This window comes from Camelus ferus, chromosome 8, assembly GCF_009834535.1.
Source record: "Camelus ferus isolate YT-003-E chromosome 8, BCGSAC_Cfer_1.0, whole genome shotgun sequence".
Lineage (NCBI taxonomy): Eukaryota > Metazoa > Chordata > Mammalia > Artiodactyla > Camelidae > Camelus > Camelus ferus.
In genome coordinates this window covers 3232387-3246348 of record NC_045703.1, presented here as the reverse complement: position 1 = coordinate 3246348, position 13962 = coordinate 3232387, and the positions used below count along the sequence as shown (strand labels likewise).

Genomic DNA, 13962 nt, shown 5'->3' with positions numbered 1-13962 from the left:
GATTTGATCAATAAGCTGTTGATACTTGATTTTAATGTTTAGTTTCATTTAGTATTTTTTTCCATAGGTATAGATATTTTAGTGATAAATTTTGAGATCCTGAAGTAAAGACTTTTATTCAAAATTCCACTTGCCAGGAGAATTATGGTTTTCTCTTGTTTTCATTTGTTGGTTCCTTTTATATTGTTTATTTTTGGTTCGTTTGGTGTTAAATCACATTTTCTTTATTTATGTATATTTTTACTGTAAGGTACCATAAATTTTTTGGAAAGAGATGAGCTGTAAATCAACCAATAGATAATATTTTATTATTGTGTACAAAAAGATGATTACTTGGTGTCCATCATCAAGAAATTGGAAAAGCAAATCTTGCTACAAGTGGATGCTGTATCAAGTGTTAAAAGTGTATTTTTATTGACTTGGAAAGATGCTTGTGACATTTTTCTGAATGAGAAAAATAGCAGGTCACATAGTACTATGCATGTTGAATTTTTCTGAATGAGAAAAATAGCAGGTCACATAGTACTATGCATGCTGACATGATTTTATTTCAAAGTTGTTTATGTTGATCTGTATACACCCATATCTACATATGCCTGACCTATATTCTCCCCATCTATGTATGCCCAATTCATCTGTACTCATATCTATATATACTAGATCTATGTATGCCTACATCCATCTATGCACAGAGAGGTCTTGAAGGGAGTTTGCTAAACAGTGATGATTTGTGGTTGTACATCTTATGTGAATGTTATAATCTCTCATATAATCTCTCATTAATACTTCTATTTTTTTTAATTTTTCACACATGCATTTAGAATTTTATCAAAAAGTATTATTTTCCTAAAAGAGACTTGACCAAATTTTTCTTTAAATAATTATTATGTCTAGAATCCCAAAGTTTGAAACTCAGGCAACTTGTTTACAGGTAAGTTGTCAAACTTCATGTAGATTGAGCCTTTAGCCTCAAAACTAACAAAGGGTGGGTCATCACAGTTTTGAATATCATTCAATAGGCTATAATTTTGGTTTACAGACAATGCATAGAAGTTTGAAACTAATTTTGTATGTTGCATTTAACTACGAATGGGTTATTTTATCCTAATTTCTTGTCTGTTGGTGTTTTGGGAACATTTTCAAACAGAAAGCTTCCTAAGAAATATGGAAGTGATGCTTTTCCTTTTAGTGACATATCTTTAAATACGAAAGTAAAGTCTCTACTCTAAGATAATAAAGCTTTGTTATTTGTTCATAACACATACGTGTTTGCTCTGCTGTGCCAAGGACCAGAAAGTCACAAATTCCATATAGAAGCTGGTTATTGAATATTCCAGCTCAGTTTATCAGGACCTTTATTACACCACCAGAAGTCTTCTGTAATGAAGAGCTACTTGTAACATCAAAGCACAGGAGACATTATCTCTTGCCCCCCCATAGCCCATGACCTAAAAGCTTTTCTTTTTATCTTTATATGAAAGAAAAACATGCTTTTCAAAAAAGCCTCAGCATCTGTGGACATTGTGTGCATCATGTAAAGTAGATTTTGGATGTAGTCTATGATTTTTGCCTTTGTCCAAGAGGTTTTTTTTTTTTTTCAACATTATGCTTTTTATTATTTTTTAGAGAACTAGAGAAAGGAATTTTGTTTTAAACTAGTCGTGAGAAAGAAAATGATTTCTAATTAGCAAAAGTTTTTTTTCCCCAAATAATCTGAAGGCCTGAAAAATTGGCACTGTTACTTGTTAGGCCTCTTTTTATATTAGTTTAGAAAATAAAGGAATCATATTTTATCAGACTTCCAAGAAAGTTTTAGGGATAACTTTGAGTAGACATTTCTAAAAATGAATATTACAACCAAACTCATAATAGAGCCAGAAGACCCTGAAAGGTGAAGAGGAATGTCAGTGTGCCTGCCTCCCTTTTATTTCCTATCAGATACACCAGTACTAGGGGCAAAACAAAGATAGAAATAATATACAACTGGAACACAGGAAAAGGGTACTTTAATAAAGAAATTATCTAAAAGTTTGTCTTTCGTCTGATTTTAATAGTATTTTTCCGTGTTGTACATGAAGAGACTTTAAAATCATGTTATTTCTAGTTGCATGGAGACATTCAATAGTAAGACATTTTAAGTGCTTTTAATAGTAATTTCACATGGTTGCATTTAAAAAATGCTAGCATTCAGTCTTGGACTTGTGTAAATACCTCTGATTTTATATATGAAAGATCCGAACTCCAATATTTATTTGGTTGATTTAGAATCATTAGAATTAGAAGAAAAGAAGTCAACGAAAGAGAGATTTTTGGTGATTAGAGAAGCAGAAGTGAAACAAATCTAGTCTCAGTTTACTCATCTTCAAAATGAGGAAGTTGTACTTAAACATCACTAAGCCCAGTTTCTTACTGCCTCTCAAACCCACATTTACCCAGTAAAACAAAACAAAAGCGAAACTTAAATTCTGCATTGAGATAAACAAGCAAGCAAATAACTGGTCTAATAATTTTGACTGTCTTATAATGTCTCAGAAAAACTAATTAGGCCTGAAACGTAACCATTGGGTTACCAATTTCTCTGATGTTCTGACACTTTTTATTTATATATATATATATATATATATATATATATATATATATATATACGTATATATATATGGATTTTTTAATGTTCTAAATCCTTTGATCTCTTTGTTGTACGTTCACAAGCTTCACTCCAGGGTTAAATCAGCTTGCTATGAGTCAGGAGCAGGGAGAGGTGATTAAGACAGAATACGTGAAAAATCAGAATATAGTGTTATTGATGTGGCTATTCTGAGGAGAGCAAAGCCAAATATATATTTTAGAGACTGGGAGGCCCCTGTCTCGCAGCAGAGCTTCGGTATCTAGGCTGTGTGTGAATGTTTGTTGTGATGACAATGCCTCTGGTCCCTAAGTGATTAGTACAGTATCAGAGTAAAAGATTACTCATGTTTATTTGCGATGAGTAGTTTATTGAAGACAGCATAGAACCCTTCTTCCCTCCCCCACTTCCCTGTGGTACTGCTGCCGCCAAATATGTGTCAAAGGCATTAGAAAAAATATTCCACATGCTGTGTACTTCTCCATTAACTTTAAAAGAAAATTCAAGGAATATGAAGGAACATCAGTAAAGTATTATAAACCAGGTATAAAACTAGGAAGCAATTTTAAACTATGGCTCAGGAGACCTAAGTATAAATATACATATAATATAAACAATTATGTATATTAATATATATAGTATATAAATACAAAATACTGAGCATTTGAAGAGTCTCACTGGGTTGCTAATTTCTCTGGTGTTCTAAGACACTTTTACTTGTTATATATTTATATATTTTATTAAATTATATATATGTATATATATATTTACTATATATGCATATATTAAATATACATATATATTTTGTTAAATATATATTGTGTATACATATATATGCATATAGATGTGTATATACAAAAAGAATATATATATATATATAGAGAGAGAGAGAGACTTGTTCTTTTCGTTCACAATGGTAGTACAGTTAGGAGAATCAGTGGATTTATAGGGCAAAGATAAACATAAAACCCTTATATTCTGAAAGGCTAGGTATAATCTCTGTTTTCTTCCATGTGCCATATTTTCATTGTTTGAGCATTGCAAGGATTGATTTTGTTAACAAGGCTCCGTCTAATTGCTAGAAATCCTGGCTGTAATATGCTATTCACTAGACTTCTTATGTGAAACAAATGCTAAATAACAATGATATATATTGCATAGTCCATGATATGTGGTGGGTCTTTAGTGAAGAGTATTGTGAAACAGAAACCAATTCAGTCATTTTTTTAAGCTGAATGTCCTTTTTAAAGACATTGCAAAATTTATTTTTGCTAAAAGTTAATGGTTAAAAAGAAGTGATTCTTATTGATAAGTAAAAACATTCAAAAAGAAATTATTTCATTGAAAAATATGTTCCCTGTTACCTTTCTCTCCTTTTTTTCCCATACAAAGTTTTGATATAAGTCCTTTTATTCTGTCAACTTACATTTTCTCCATTTATGTCTATCAAAATTGAACTCGATAAACAGCCTAACATTCTTAGTTTCCTAGAAGTAAAAAATTTTAAAAGAAATGCATAACATCTTATCAGTAAAAAGGCTTTTTGCAGATTTTAGCAAAATGTTAAATTTAATTACGTGATCTTATTTTATTCTAGTTGCCATGTGTATAAACAGATGCAGCAATATATTACAACTATTTAATTAGTAAACACTTTTTGTTTTACTAGTTTGTACCTACTGTTAGACTTTCAACCATACAACTCAATATCTTAACATCTGACAAAGCAAACTTTGCCTGTGAAGGTCATGTGAAGGACATATGTGTCCTGGAACAAAGTTCAAAGTACTAAATCAGTTTATGTGCCTACGGTAGACAAATATGATGGTGCATTTCTTTCTCTTAATTGATATATTAGTCAGATCTCAAGATCACAAGAAAAATTTGAGAAAATAGTACCCTGCAGTAAGTTTTCATTTATGCTGAAAAATGTTAAATGCATACTACTTTGCGTAAGAGTGCCAGTGTGAATAAATTATGTATGGTGACTTCTTGTTACTTAAAGCCTCTTGAAAAAAGAAAAATATTTTTGTTCTCATCTCACTAATATGCCAGCGTTTTGGTTCATTATATTTACTCCTGTTTGCCACAGGTAAACTGGATGGGACATCACATTATAGAGACAAGTATGTTCCATCCCCAAAGTTGGATAACAGAACAAGTCATGGTGTGTATTGTAAATTCAGTGCTACTATACCTCTTCAATCTGTCTGGAGTAAGATGCTTACTAAGCACTGCATTTGTGCTGTCAGAATGCTTCATGGATGGTAATTAAATAAAGGCAGTGCTGTGGGTTTGTGGAGCTAAGCCAATACCTGATATATTCTAGAAACCTCTTCTAGAAAGCTTCTACTTTGAACCTTAAGTTTTAGAAAAAGTACATTTTGCATTTATTGACTAATCTTTCATTACAAGCACACCTTCTAGGATGTTCACTGAAAACATCCACTTCTGTTTTTTTGTGATAAGTCAATGCCCATTTCACCTAGCAGAGAACTCAATTGTCAGCAGTGCTGCCCTTTGAAATGTTAGTTTTCTCTCTCTCTAGTTGCATGATCAGTTACTATTTTTAAAACACAACAAAAAACGTTGAAGAGTAAATAGAAAGACCAAAAGCTGAAAAGAAATGCATTTAGTTCTTGTTGTTTTTCACCTTTTTTCTGGGATTTAATGCTACAGTTTAAGAGCAGATTGCACTTATACCTCAATAGGAAGTGGATTATTTTTTTCTTTATACTTAATTATAGATGTTCATTTTTATAGTTATCAGCTGTGTCATTGGTAAAAGTGTGTTACAGACCAGCACGGAGTTCGACAAACTATGACACAAGGGCCAAAGGTCAAATATTTCCAGCAAGTGATTTTGTAAATAGGGTTTACTGGAATCCAGACTGTTTGTTTATGTATTGTCTATAGCTGCTTTCTTGCTACTGCAGTGAAGTTGAATAGTTGGTACAGAGACTATAAAGGCTCATAATATCTAAATTACTATCTGGTTCTTTATAGGAAAAGTTTATTGACCCTTGTACTAGCACATAGATTTGCGTATTTGTAGAAGAATACACAAGATTTTTGTTGTTTGCTTTTGTAGTATGTAATAATGAGAAAGAATTAAAAATTATTATTTCAGATAATTTCAGTTTTTTTCACAATGAAGAGTATTTGCATTATTGCTTAAAAAATTTAAAATCTTAATTTCCCATAGAAAGAGCTCTTGCTTAGATGCAAATCTGTGTACACTGTCAGGTAGATAGTTAGTAAGTTAGTATCTTTTCAAAGATAAAATATTTTCCAAACCATGCTGTGAGATGGGCATAGAAGGGAAACTTGAAGTAGTGTTTAGGTGAGTCAGTGAAGTGGCTTCTAACCATGCAGCTATTATCTGCCTGAGAACTGCATGAATTGAGGTTAGTCTGCAGGCCCTACCAGCTTGTTTCTGGCAAGACTCCCAAACCTCTAACTGTATCATGGCTGTGGCTTTATTCTCTATGGCAGATTATTCCCATGGCTGTCTCAAAGATAGTCCCTGGGCCAATTTTTGAAAATCTGTCACATTTACTTTCCTAAAAAAGGTAAAAGAAACTTGTTAGGAATAAAAAGGATATATGTGCTAAGTTATTTTTAAATTTTTTTGTGTGTGTCTTCATTTAGTTGTTAAATAACTGTGTATGTATGTATGTATGTATGCTTAAGTATACACATGCATAATTAACGGAAACTGGTAGAATTGTGAAGTAATGCACTACTTTCCAAAATGGAGCTTTCCTATAAAACATCTAGCAGGATAATAGATAATGATGCAATGGTTAACATTACTATTTTCAAAAATTGAAAAGGAATCATCACTTGGAGCCAGTTTGGCATTTTCCTATATGACATCCTATTTAGGGCTCTGAATCTCAGCTATGTAGTTCTGTGAATTTAAATCCAACAGAGATGTAGCTTTCACACAATTTTCTTCAGTTATAAGAACTGTAATCGTTGCAATGGGATGCCTCAAACCTGGGTCACTTAAATCATTTCTGAAGACAGCAGGTGCTCTTCAGGGACATGCAAGATGAGGAAGGTACCTGTTGTTCACTGCATCTCAGTGTCACCCGTATGGACTTAGTGCAGGTCAGTGTGCTCGGGAATCAGAGAGAGGCAAATGAAAATGTTGCAATTTAGCAGATATGCTAAAATATAAGTAGAGAGAAAAAATATTTTGAAAAGCTTAGGCAGTTTAGATTCAAAATATTTAGATTTTCTCTCAGTGTTAATCCTGAGAAAGTAACTGAATGGGATATGAAAATCAAGATATAATTATTTATATTTAAAATATAAGTTTCTGAAAAAAGTACCCTATTTTGAGCTAAACAAAACAAGGGGATTTTCAGATTCAGTGCATTATAATGTTAATTTACAGCAGATCTTGTGAAAAAGTAACCTATTTTATTCTTACTGTTTGTTGTCTCAAGATAATAGGATTCTTACCCTTCTGAATTCCAATTACATGTAGTAGAATTTTGAGGATATAGAGCAGGGATCAAAATTTTTGTCACTGGGACAAATATATCCCACTGACTTTCTATTGGATATAAATATCTTTTAAAACCTAGAAGTTTTATTATAAATCTAGACTATGAAATTTCATTGAAAATTTAGGAGATTTTGATATTTGTTTTGTCTTAAGTTTTTGGTTCATGTCAATGTTGTACATGCCTTTGGTCAAAAAAAAATTCAAATGAGTACAGAGGGTCATAAAGAGATTTTCTTGCCCCCATTCCAGTTTTACATTTTCTTAAATATTCTTCTGTAAATATTTATTCTTATATGAACGTATGAGTGAAAGAGACAATCCAATCATGATAGACGTATTTCTATGCCTGTCCTTTTAATTTTTATTTTAGCTATTAACTTCCATTTATTATTATTTTTTAGTTTACTCCTTTATGCTTCCTTTTATTCCACTTGTATTGTTATTGCTTTAGTATTAAATTCTTACCTTTGATAAAACTTCCTTTTCTCCTCTTCTATTTAAATGTTTTATTACATGAGTTTCAAATGCTGTCCCTCTGATGCCTGGCAGGCACTGTGCTCATCGCAGTGGTAGAGAGAGGAGGACTTGACAGTGTGAGCAGCAGGGCAGTCCAGGAGGGCCCCGTGCACCTCTCTGAACACCACGCTCCTTGCTACAGTTTTCTAAATGGCCAACCAAAAGATTCTGGTATTTTTCTGAAAACTCACAGCTAACAAGTATTCTTGAAGAAATAATGATCCTCTTCTTGACAAAGACTGGACATGTTTAGCCAGATTAATGTTATTTCAACCGTCCTGACTATTGAAAAGGCCAAAGTGGAGAACAGAAGCTAGAATTCAGGTCTCCTGACCTCTATTCTGATGTTTCCCAGTTCTTCTCCCTAGTGTATTGAGTTCGAAGGATTTGGGGGCTGATCAAAGAAACAGATTTGACCATAAGGTGGCAGTAGTAGACAATGAGTTTTGTTTGGGTGGCACTTTGGCAGGTTTCCACCTGGGGAAGTGTCCCTCACAGCAGGAGACCTTCCAGAGGCAAGAGGTGAGGGACCATACCTAGAAGAACAAGAGGGCAAGGAAAAGTCCTCAGAAGAAGGAGGGGCAGAGAGGGGGTTAGTGCCTAGATGATGTTGCCGGGCAGCAGGGTGGAGAGTCTTGGGGTCAGAGGGCTCTGACGGGCAGCAGCAGCATGGAGTCTTTCTTTTATGACCACAGAGCTTATCTGATCTATGGCTAGCACATCTTGGGTGCAGTTTTGTGTGGTATGCAAAGCAGGAAGACTCTAAATAGCTAAAATCTCCCTATTTCAGCTACATTGAAAACAACTGGATGAGTAAAACTTTGGAGGTCTTTTGGTGAGCATAGGAGCTAAGGTCCCAACCTGATGTGAAGAAGTAGACAACACAGGCCAATGTATAGAAGCCATTTTTTGATTATTAATATAACAATGAGGTCTCACTAATTTTGTTCCTGTAAGTGTTTTGTCATTATAATGTACTCCAGATACACATGAAAATAGATACACCAATATAGTGTGTAACAGATAAACATCATCTATATTTGTTAACCTCATCATGTTGTCATAGTTATTCCAGGTATTTTAAAAGGAATAAATCACTAAGAGCTGAATTCCTCTGTGTGCCCCCCCCCCCCTTAAAACTATTCCCCTCCTTGCCCTCTTCATACTGGTCTCCTAAGTATGTTTAGATTCATATACTACATATATGTCATCTAAAATGATTTATAAACTTGTTTTGGGATGATTTAAAAAGTTATATAAATGATATCATAATCTGCTCTCTGCTTACAATTTTTTGATATCTATCCAAATGGATCCAATTGACATCTGTAGATCAAATATTTGTTTTCACTGCTAAAAAGTATTTCATTGTGTGACTAGAACATGATTTTTGAACAATTTCATATTGATGGACATTAAAGTTGTTTCCAGTTTCTTATTTTTGCAAATGATACTGTAGAGAGTGTTCCTAGGTGTATCTTCTTATGTAAATGCTGCTACTTGGCTATTCCATTTCAATACTCTAAAAATAAATTAGTGAAAAATTCCCAAACAACCTATGTGCACAGGTCTGGGACTATAATAAAATTAGAGATCATTTCAATTCTTAATAAATTTGTAATCTTGGTTTAATCTTATATATATTTCTAAAGAAGAATGACTCTGGTATTAGGTAGTTTAATTTTACCTTTAGTTTTACTAAATTTAAATTTATTTCTAGGATGGAAGTATTGTCAATGTTGTTGCTTGATAATTTCCCCCAATATTTGGTTTTGGTGATCTGCCAAGTTGCACAGGCAAGTATGAATGACTGAGTTATAGTTTTGTCTTTAGGAGAACATTGTGTTAAAGAGCCTTTCTGAATTTCTAACACTGGCACTTGCTCAGTTAATGATTTATTAAATGCATCACAGCAATTAGATAAATGAGATTTTTAAAAAATGTTTTCCACTACAGCTCAAGTAATTTAAATCACTCTCCTAAGAGCTGTATTTTGGGAAAAGTCGTAGTGGCAGGCACATGACAGAGTAAGGATAATGATCAGTGTAATCTGATAACTTCTAATGGGAAATATATACAGTTTTTGAATTGCATTCCAAATCACTTGTTTTTCCAGCATTTATTATATGCAACAAACACATAGAAAGTGGTTATCTAAAACAGGTAGTTTGAAAATATTTTAGCATTTTTATCTAAACAAATGTCAGAATTTTTTTGAAAATGAAAAATGCTAAGTATAATAAAAGTGTATATTTATGCTCTCGGCAGCCAAATGTGCTTTTTAATGGAATTTAAATAAATGGAATTTTTATGACAAAAAAAGCAACAGTAAAAGCAGTGATTATGTTTTTCATAGTTCATTTGCCTTCTTTGCCCTGCAGACCTTGTGTGGAGGAAAATGAGATCCTGAGTGAAGTCTACAATGTCATTGACTCTGAAGAAGGACTCAGAGACCCATTGGTGTTTAATGACCCTTACTGGCCTATGCAATAGGAACTGGTATGATCTTCAGAAATAGATGGTTCTTTGGCAATGTTAAGAAATATTATTTTCGTCATGTTCTAATGCAGTAGACAGACACTTTCATGCCCTGCCTGCTTTTATCTATTGGTTTTGCAGAGAGAGACTTAGCAAACTTTTGATGAAATATTACTGCTAGCTTATTAATAAGCACTAATCCTTTTAATTTGATTACATCCTTAGGGTTTGGTTTAGCCTATAAAAGATACCAGTGAAAACCTAAGAGATTTAAATTAGGTGTGTATAAACAGGCTCATTACATTCAAGTGTTGTTGCCATTCAGGCTTGAAGTTCTTGTTTTTGCGTAACCAGAGTGTGTTCTATATTACTTCAATAATGACAGAACTATTCTTTGTCTTTATGGAGTAAGTGGATGTTATAACATTGCACAACAAACTTTTTTTCATAATGCATATAGTGTTGAACTTTTTAGGATCATATTGCCCTGTCATTTACACGGGCCTGTGAGAATGGAAAGGTCTGAGAAAAGCACAAATATTTTTTGAGTGCTAGTAAGTTTTAAAAAAAGTTGAAGTAGATACCACTTAATACCTTAAAAGGAAATATTTAGAATGTGAGGATGACTTGGTGGTAATATAAAAAAGAAATTGAAAACCTTGCTGTGTCCATACTTAGTTCCTCATAGGTCTGTAAGTTATATTGTGTTGTAGATGGTCGAATGTTATAAAATGAGGAAAAGGTTAAGTATTTCATCATTTTCATGGAAATAATGAGGTGAAAAGTGGGAAACTGTAGCAGTAGCTCTTTTTTATGTTGATTATTGGCAATTACCAAGCCTACTATCTGAAAAGAGCAGAAAACTCATGTTGGAAAATGTCCAGGTCACTTTTCTTTAGCTTTGATTCATCTCTAAAAAGTGAAGCATAGTTTAGAAAATTTTAAGAGATGTATATGACTGCATTTGACATTTCAAACACACACACACAAACTGAAGTAAAAAAATTAAGGATTGCTTCAATTAGCTAGAGATGAGATAATTGTTAACAAGTGAGTGGACTAGAGCTAATTAGGATTATAAAAATCAAAGATAAAAAGAGTGAAGTTAAGACAAAGGAGTGAGGGAAGGTATCCAGATAAAGATGGACAGCATGAAATAAGAGAGAAGATTTTTCAACTTCCTTTTGTTTGTGGGTTTTGTTTTTTTTTTTTGACCTGAAGAAGCAGCAAAAATTAAGATGAATACTTCAGGATTACATCTGTGACACTTTGTAATCAGTCACCTAGCAAGAAATACTTTTTTGTATTGGTTATTAAATGCCAGTCTCCTCTAAACTGAGGCAAGAATTTCGGGAGACACAGTAGGGAAAGGATATGGAAGGTAAATGATTTAGGAAAGACAAGAAGAGTTAAGTAGCAGTCAATAAGGTGACAGGGATTAGAAATGGAGACAAGTCGTAGAGACTATTAAGCAATAAGCCCTCTTAAAATCAGACGAGATTGTGAAAGGAAAGGACAAAAGGCAGAAGTAGTAGGATAACTCTATACTATTTTCTGGGGCACAAGTTGACAAGACTTTTTCTGCCAATGACCAGATAGCAAACATTTCAGGCTTTGTGGGCCACATAAATCTCTGTGGCATATTTTTTGTTGTTGTTGTTCCAGTCCTTTAAAAACTTAAAAATCTTTCCCAGCTTACAGTCATACAAAAACAGGCTGTAGGTTGGATTTCACTTGCAGGCCATAGTTTCCTGACAGCTATAGAGAATAAGGGAAAAGAGAAGTCAAAGAGGAAGTAGCCATTCAGCTTAGCTATCTCTTTAGCACTCAAGCGCTGTGCTGGATGTACACACTACAGTAGCATAACTCGACAATGAAAAGTCAAGCCAGGTTATATTAATGTCAGTAGCCTTCTGGATTATTATTACATTCTGGTAGCACCATTCTAGAGACATGTCTGCCAGTATGGAAGAGATTCTTTGTAATGCCAAGGCAAGCTATAAAACAAAATCTCAAAGACAGAATTGCAGTTTCCAATTGGAGTTCTGATTATTACTCATAATAGCAGACCTAAGCTGTGTTACAAAATTCATCCACTGGATTAAGAAGACCAAATTTATTTCAATGAAAGATTGAATGGCTCAGGTGAGCTTTCTCCATAACCAAGTGTCCTGAACTGGGAGTCTGTTCTTTACTTGTGTGCCCATCTACTCCATAACCAACATCCTGTGGCAATTGGTTTTGTGATGCTCTCCCTCTTGCCCTTTCTCTCACCTTCATGCACTCCACTTAAGTTCTCAATGTAATAAAGACTTTTCAGTTCTTACCTTACTTGAGTCATCAATTATGAGCTTGTAACTATCCAGATAAAATGCAAATGGCCATGATTCTTCTCCCAAATGATCTTTACTTTGCCCCCTCAACATTCTCATATTCCAAAATTCACTCCTGGTACTATAGCCTAAAGAAGTTCCTTTTCACCTACCAGAGTGAATTGATCCACTTTGTATTTGCTAATCCCAAACTCCTAATTTATCCCTGACCCCACCTTTCCCTTTGGTAACCATAAATTTGTTTTCTATGTTTCTGACTCTGTTTCTGTTTTGTAAGTAAGTTAATTTGTATCATTTTATTTTGATTCCACATAGAAGTTATATCATATAATCTTTGTTTTTCTCTGTCTGACTTACTTCATTTAGTATGATAATTTCTAGATCAATCCATGTTGCTGCAAATGGCAGTTCATTCTTTTAGATGTCTGAGTGGTATTTCATTGTATATATACCACAACTTACTTATCCAATTATCTGTCTATGGGCATTTAGGTTGCTTCCATGTCTTGGATCTTGTAAATAGTGCTGCTGTGAATATTGGGGTGCCTGTATCTTTTCAAATAAAAGTTTCCTCCAGATATATGCCCATGAGTGGGATTGCTGGATCACAGAGACTCATAGCTTTGAAGATAACAGGTAAGCACTGAGAGATATAGGGGATAATGAGTTATGTTGTGGGTATTATATTATAATTACAGATTTGTTTCTGTAACAAATGTTGAAAGTATAACAAATGCACATTTATGTTACAAATAGGTTAATTACTATAGGATGTTTACACAATTTAACTCATTAGCATCCATTTTTCTAAGTAACTACATGTTATCTTCAAGCCTGTGAGTCTCAATATTTAATAAATATGTAACTATAACATATTGTATTTGAAGGGGTGTGTGTGTATGAGAGTGCCCAAGAATATGTGTGTGGTGGAAAGGGAGGGGAATAATAATATTTAATAATATTTAAAGGCTAAATAGAGTACATTAATCTGAAAGCAATGTGTAGGTTAAGATGTAAGTGAGAAAGGAGAGCGATATGGGCATATGTTTGGAGGCTTTTGCAAAAATTCAGTAATGAAAGCTTAATAGGGGACTGGCATGGTACATGGAGAGATGAAGAGACTACAGCAGATTTTTTTCACTCCGTAAATATTTACTGAGCACTTTCCAGAGGCTGAATCTTGGACACTCAGTAGTGAACAAGAAGATGGTCCTATCTTCTTAGAACTGATATCTTAGCAAGAAATAATATAATTAACAAATAATCAATGGTAAAATATGACTACTACAACCAATGGTTGACAGCAGAAAAATGGGAGCTCTTAACCTAGTTTTAGGTATATAGAAAAAAAATTTTCCAGAGGAAATTTAAAATGAGAACCAAGGACAAATATTTTTCAGAGATACTAGCACAAGGAGCCAGAAGATTGTGTAGCACTGAGGAACGAAAAGACTTGTCAATATGGCCAAAATATAGGCTGCAAAGGGAAGAAG

The 13962-nt window shown here is 33.6% G+C and overlaps 1 long non-coding RNA gene across 2 annotated transcripts in view; it reads left to right on the top strand.

Annotated features, from left to right (window-relative positions):
• Window positions 1–13962, top strand: part of LOC106730361 — an 857488-nt gene that overhangs the window by 317647 nt on the left and 525879 nt on the right. For both annotated transcript variants that reach the window (XR_004321732.1, XR_004321733.1), the window contains one exon: window positions 10040–10157. This is a non-coding gene — a long non-coding RNA (uncharacterized LOC106730361). The remainder of the gene's footprint in view (window positions 1–10039; window positions 10158–13962) is intronic.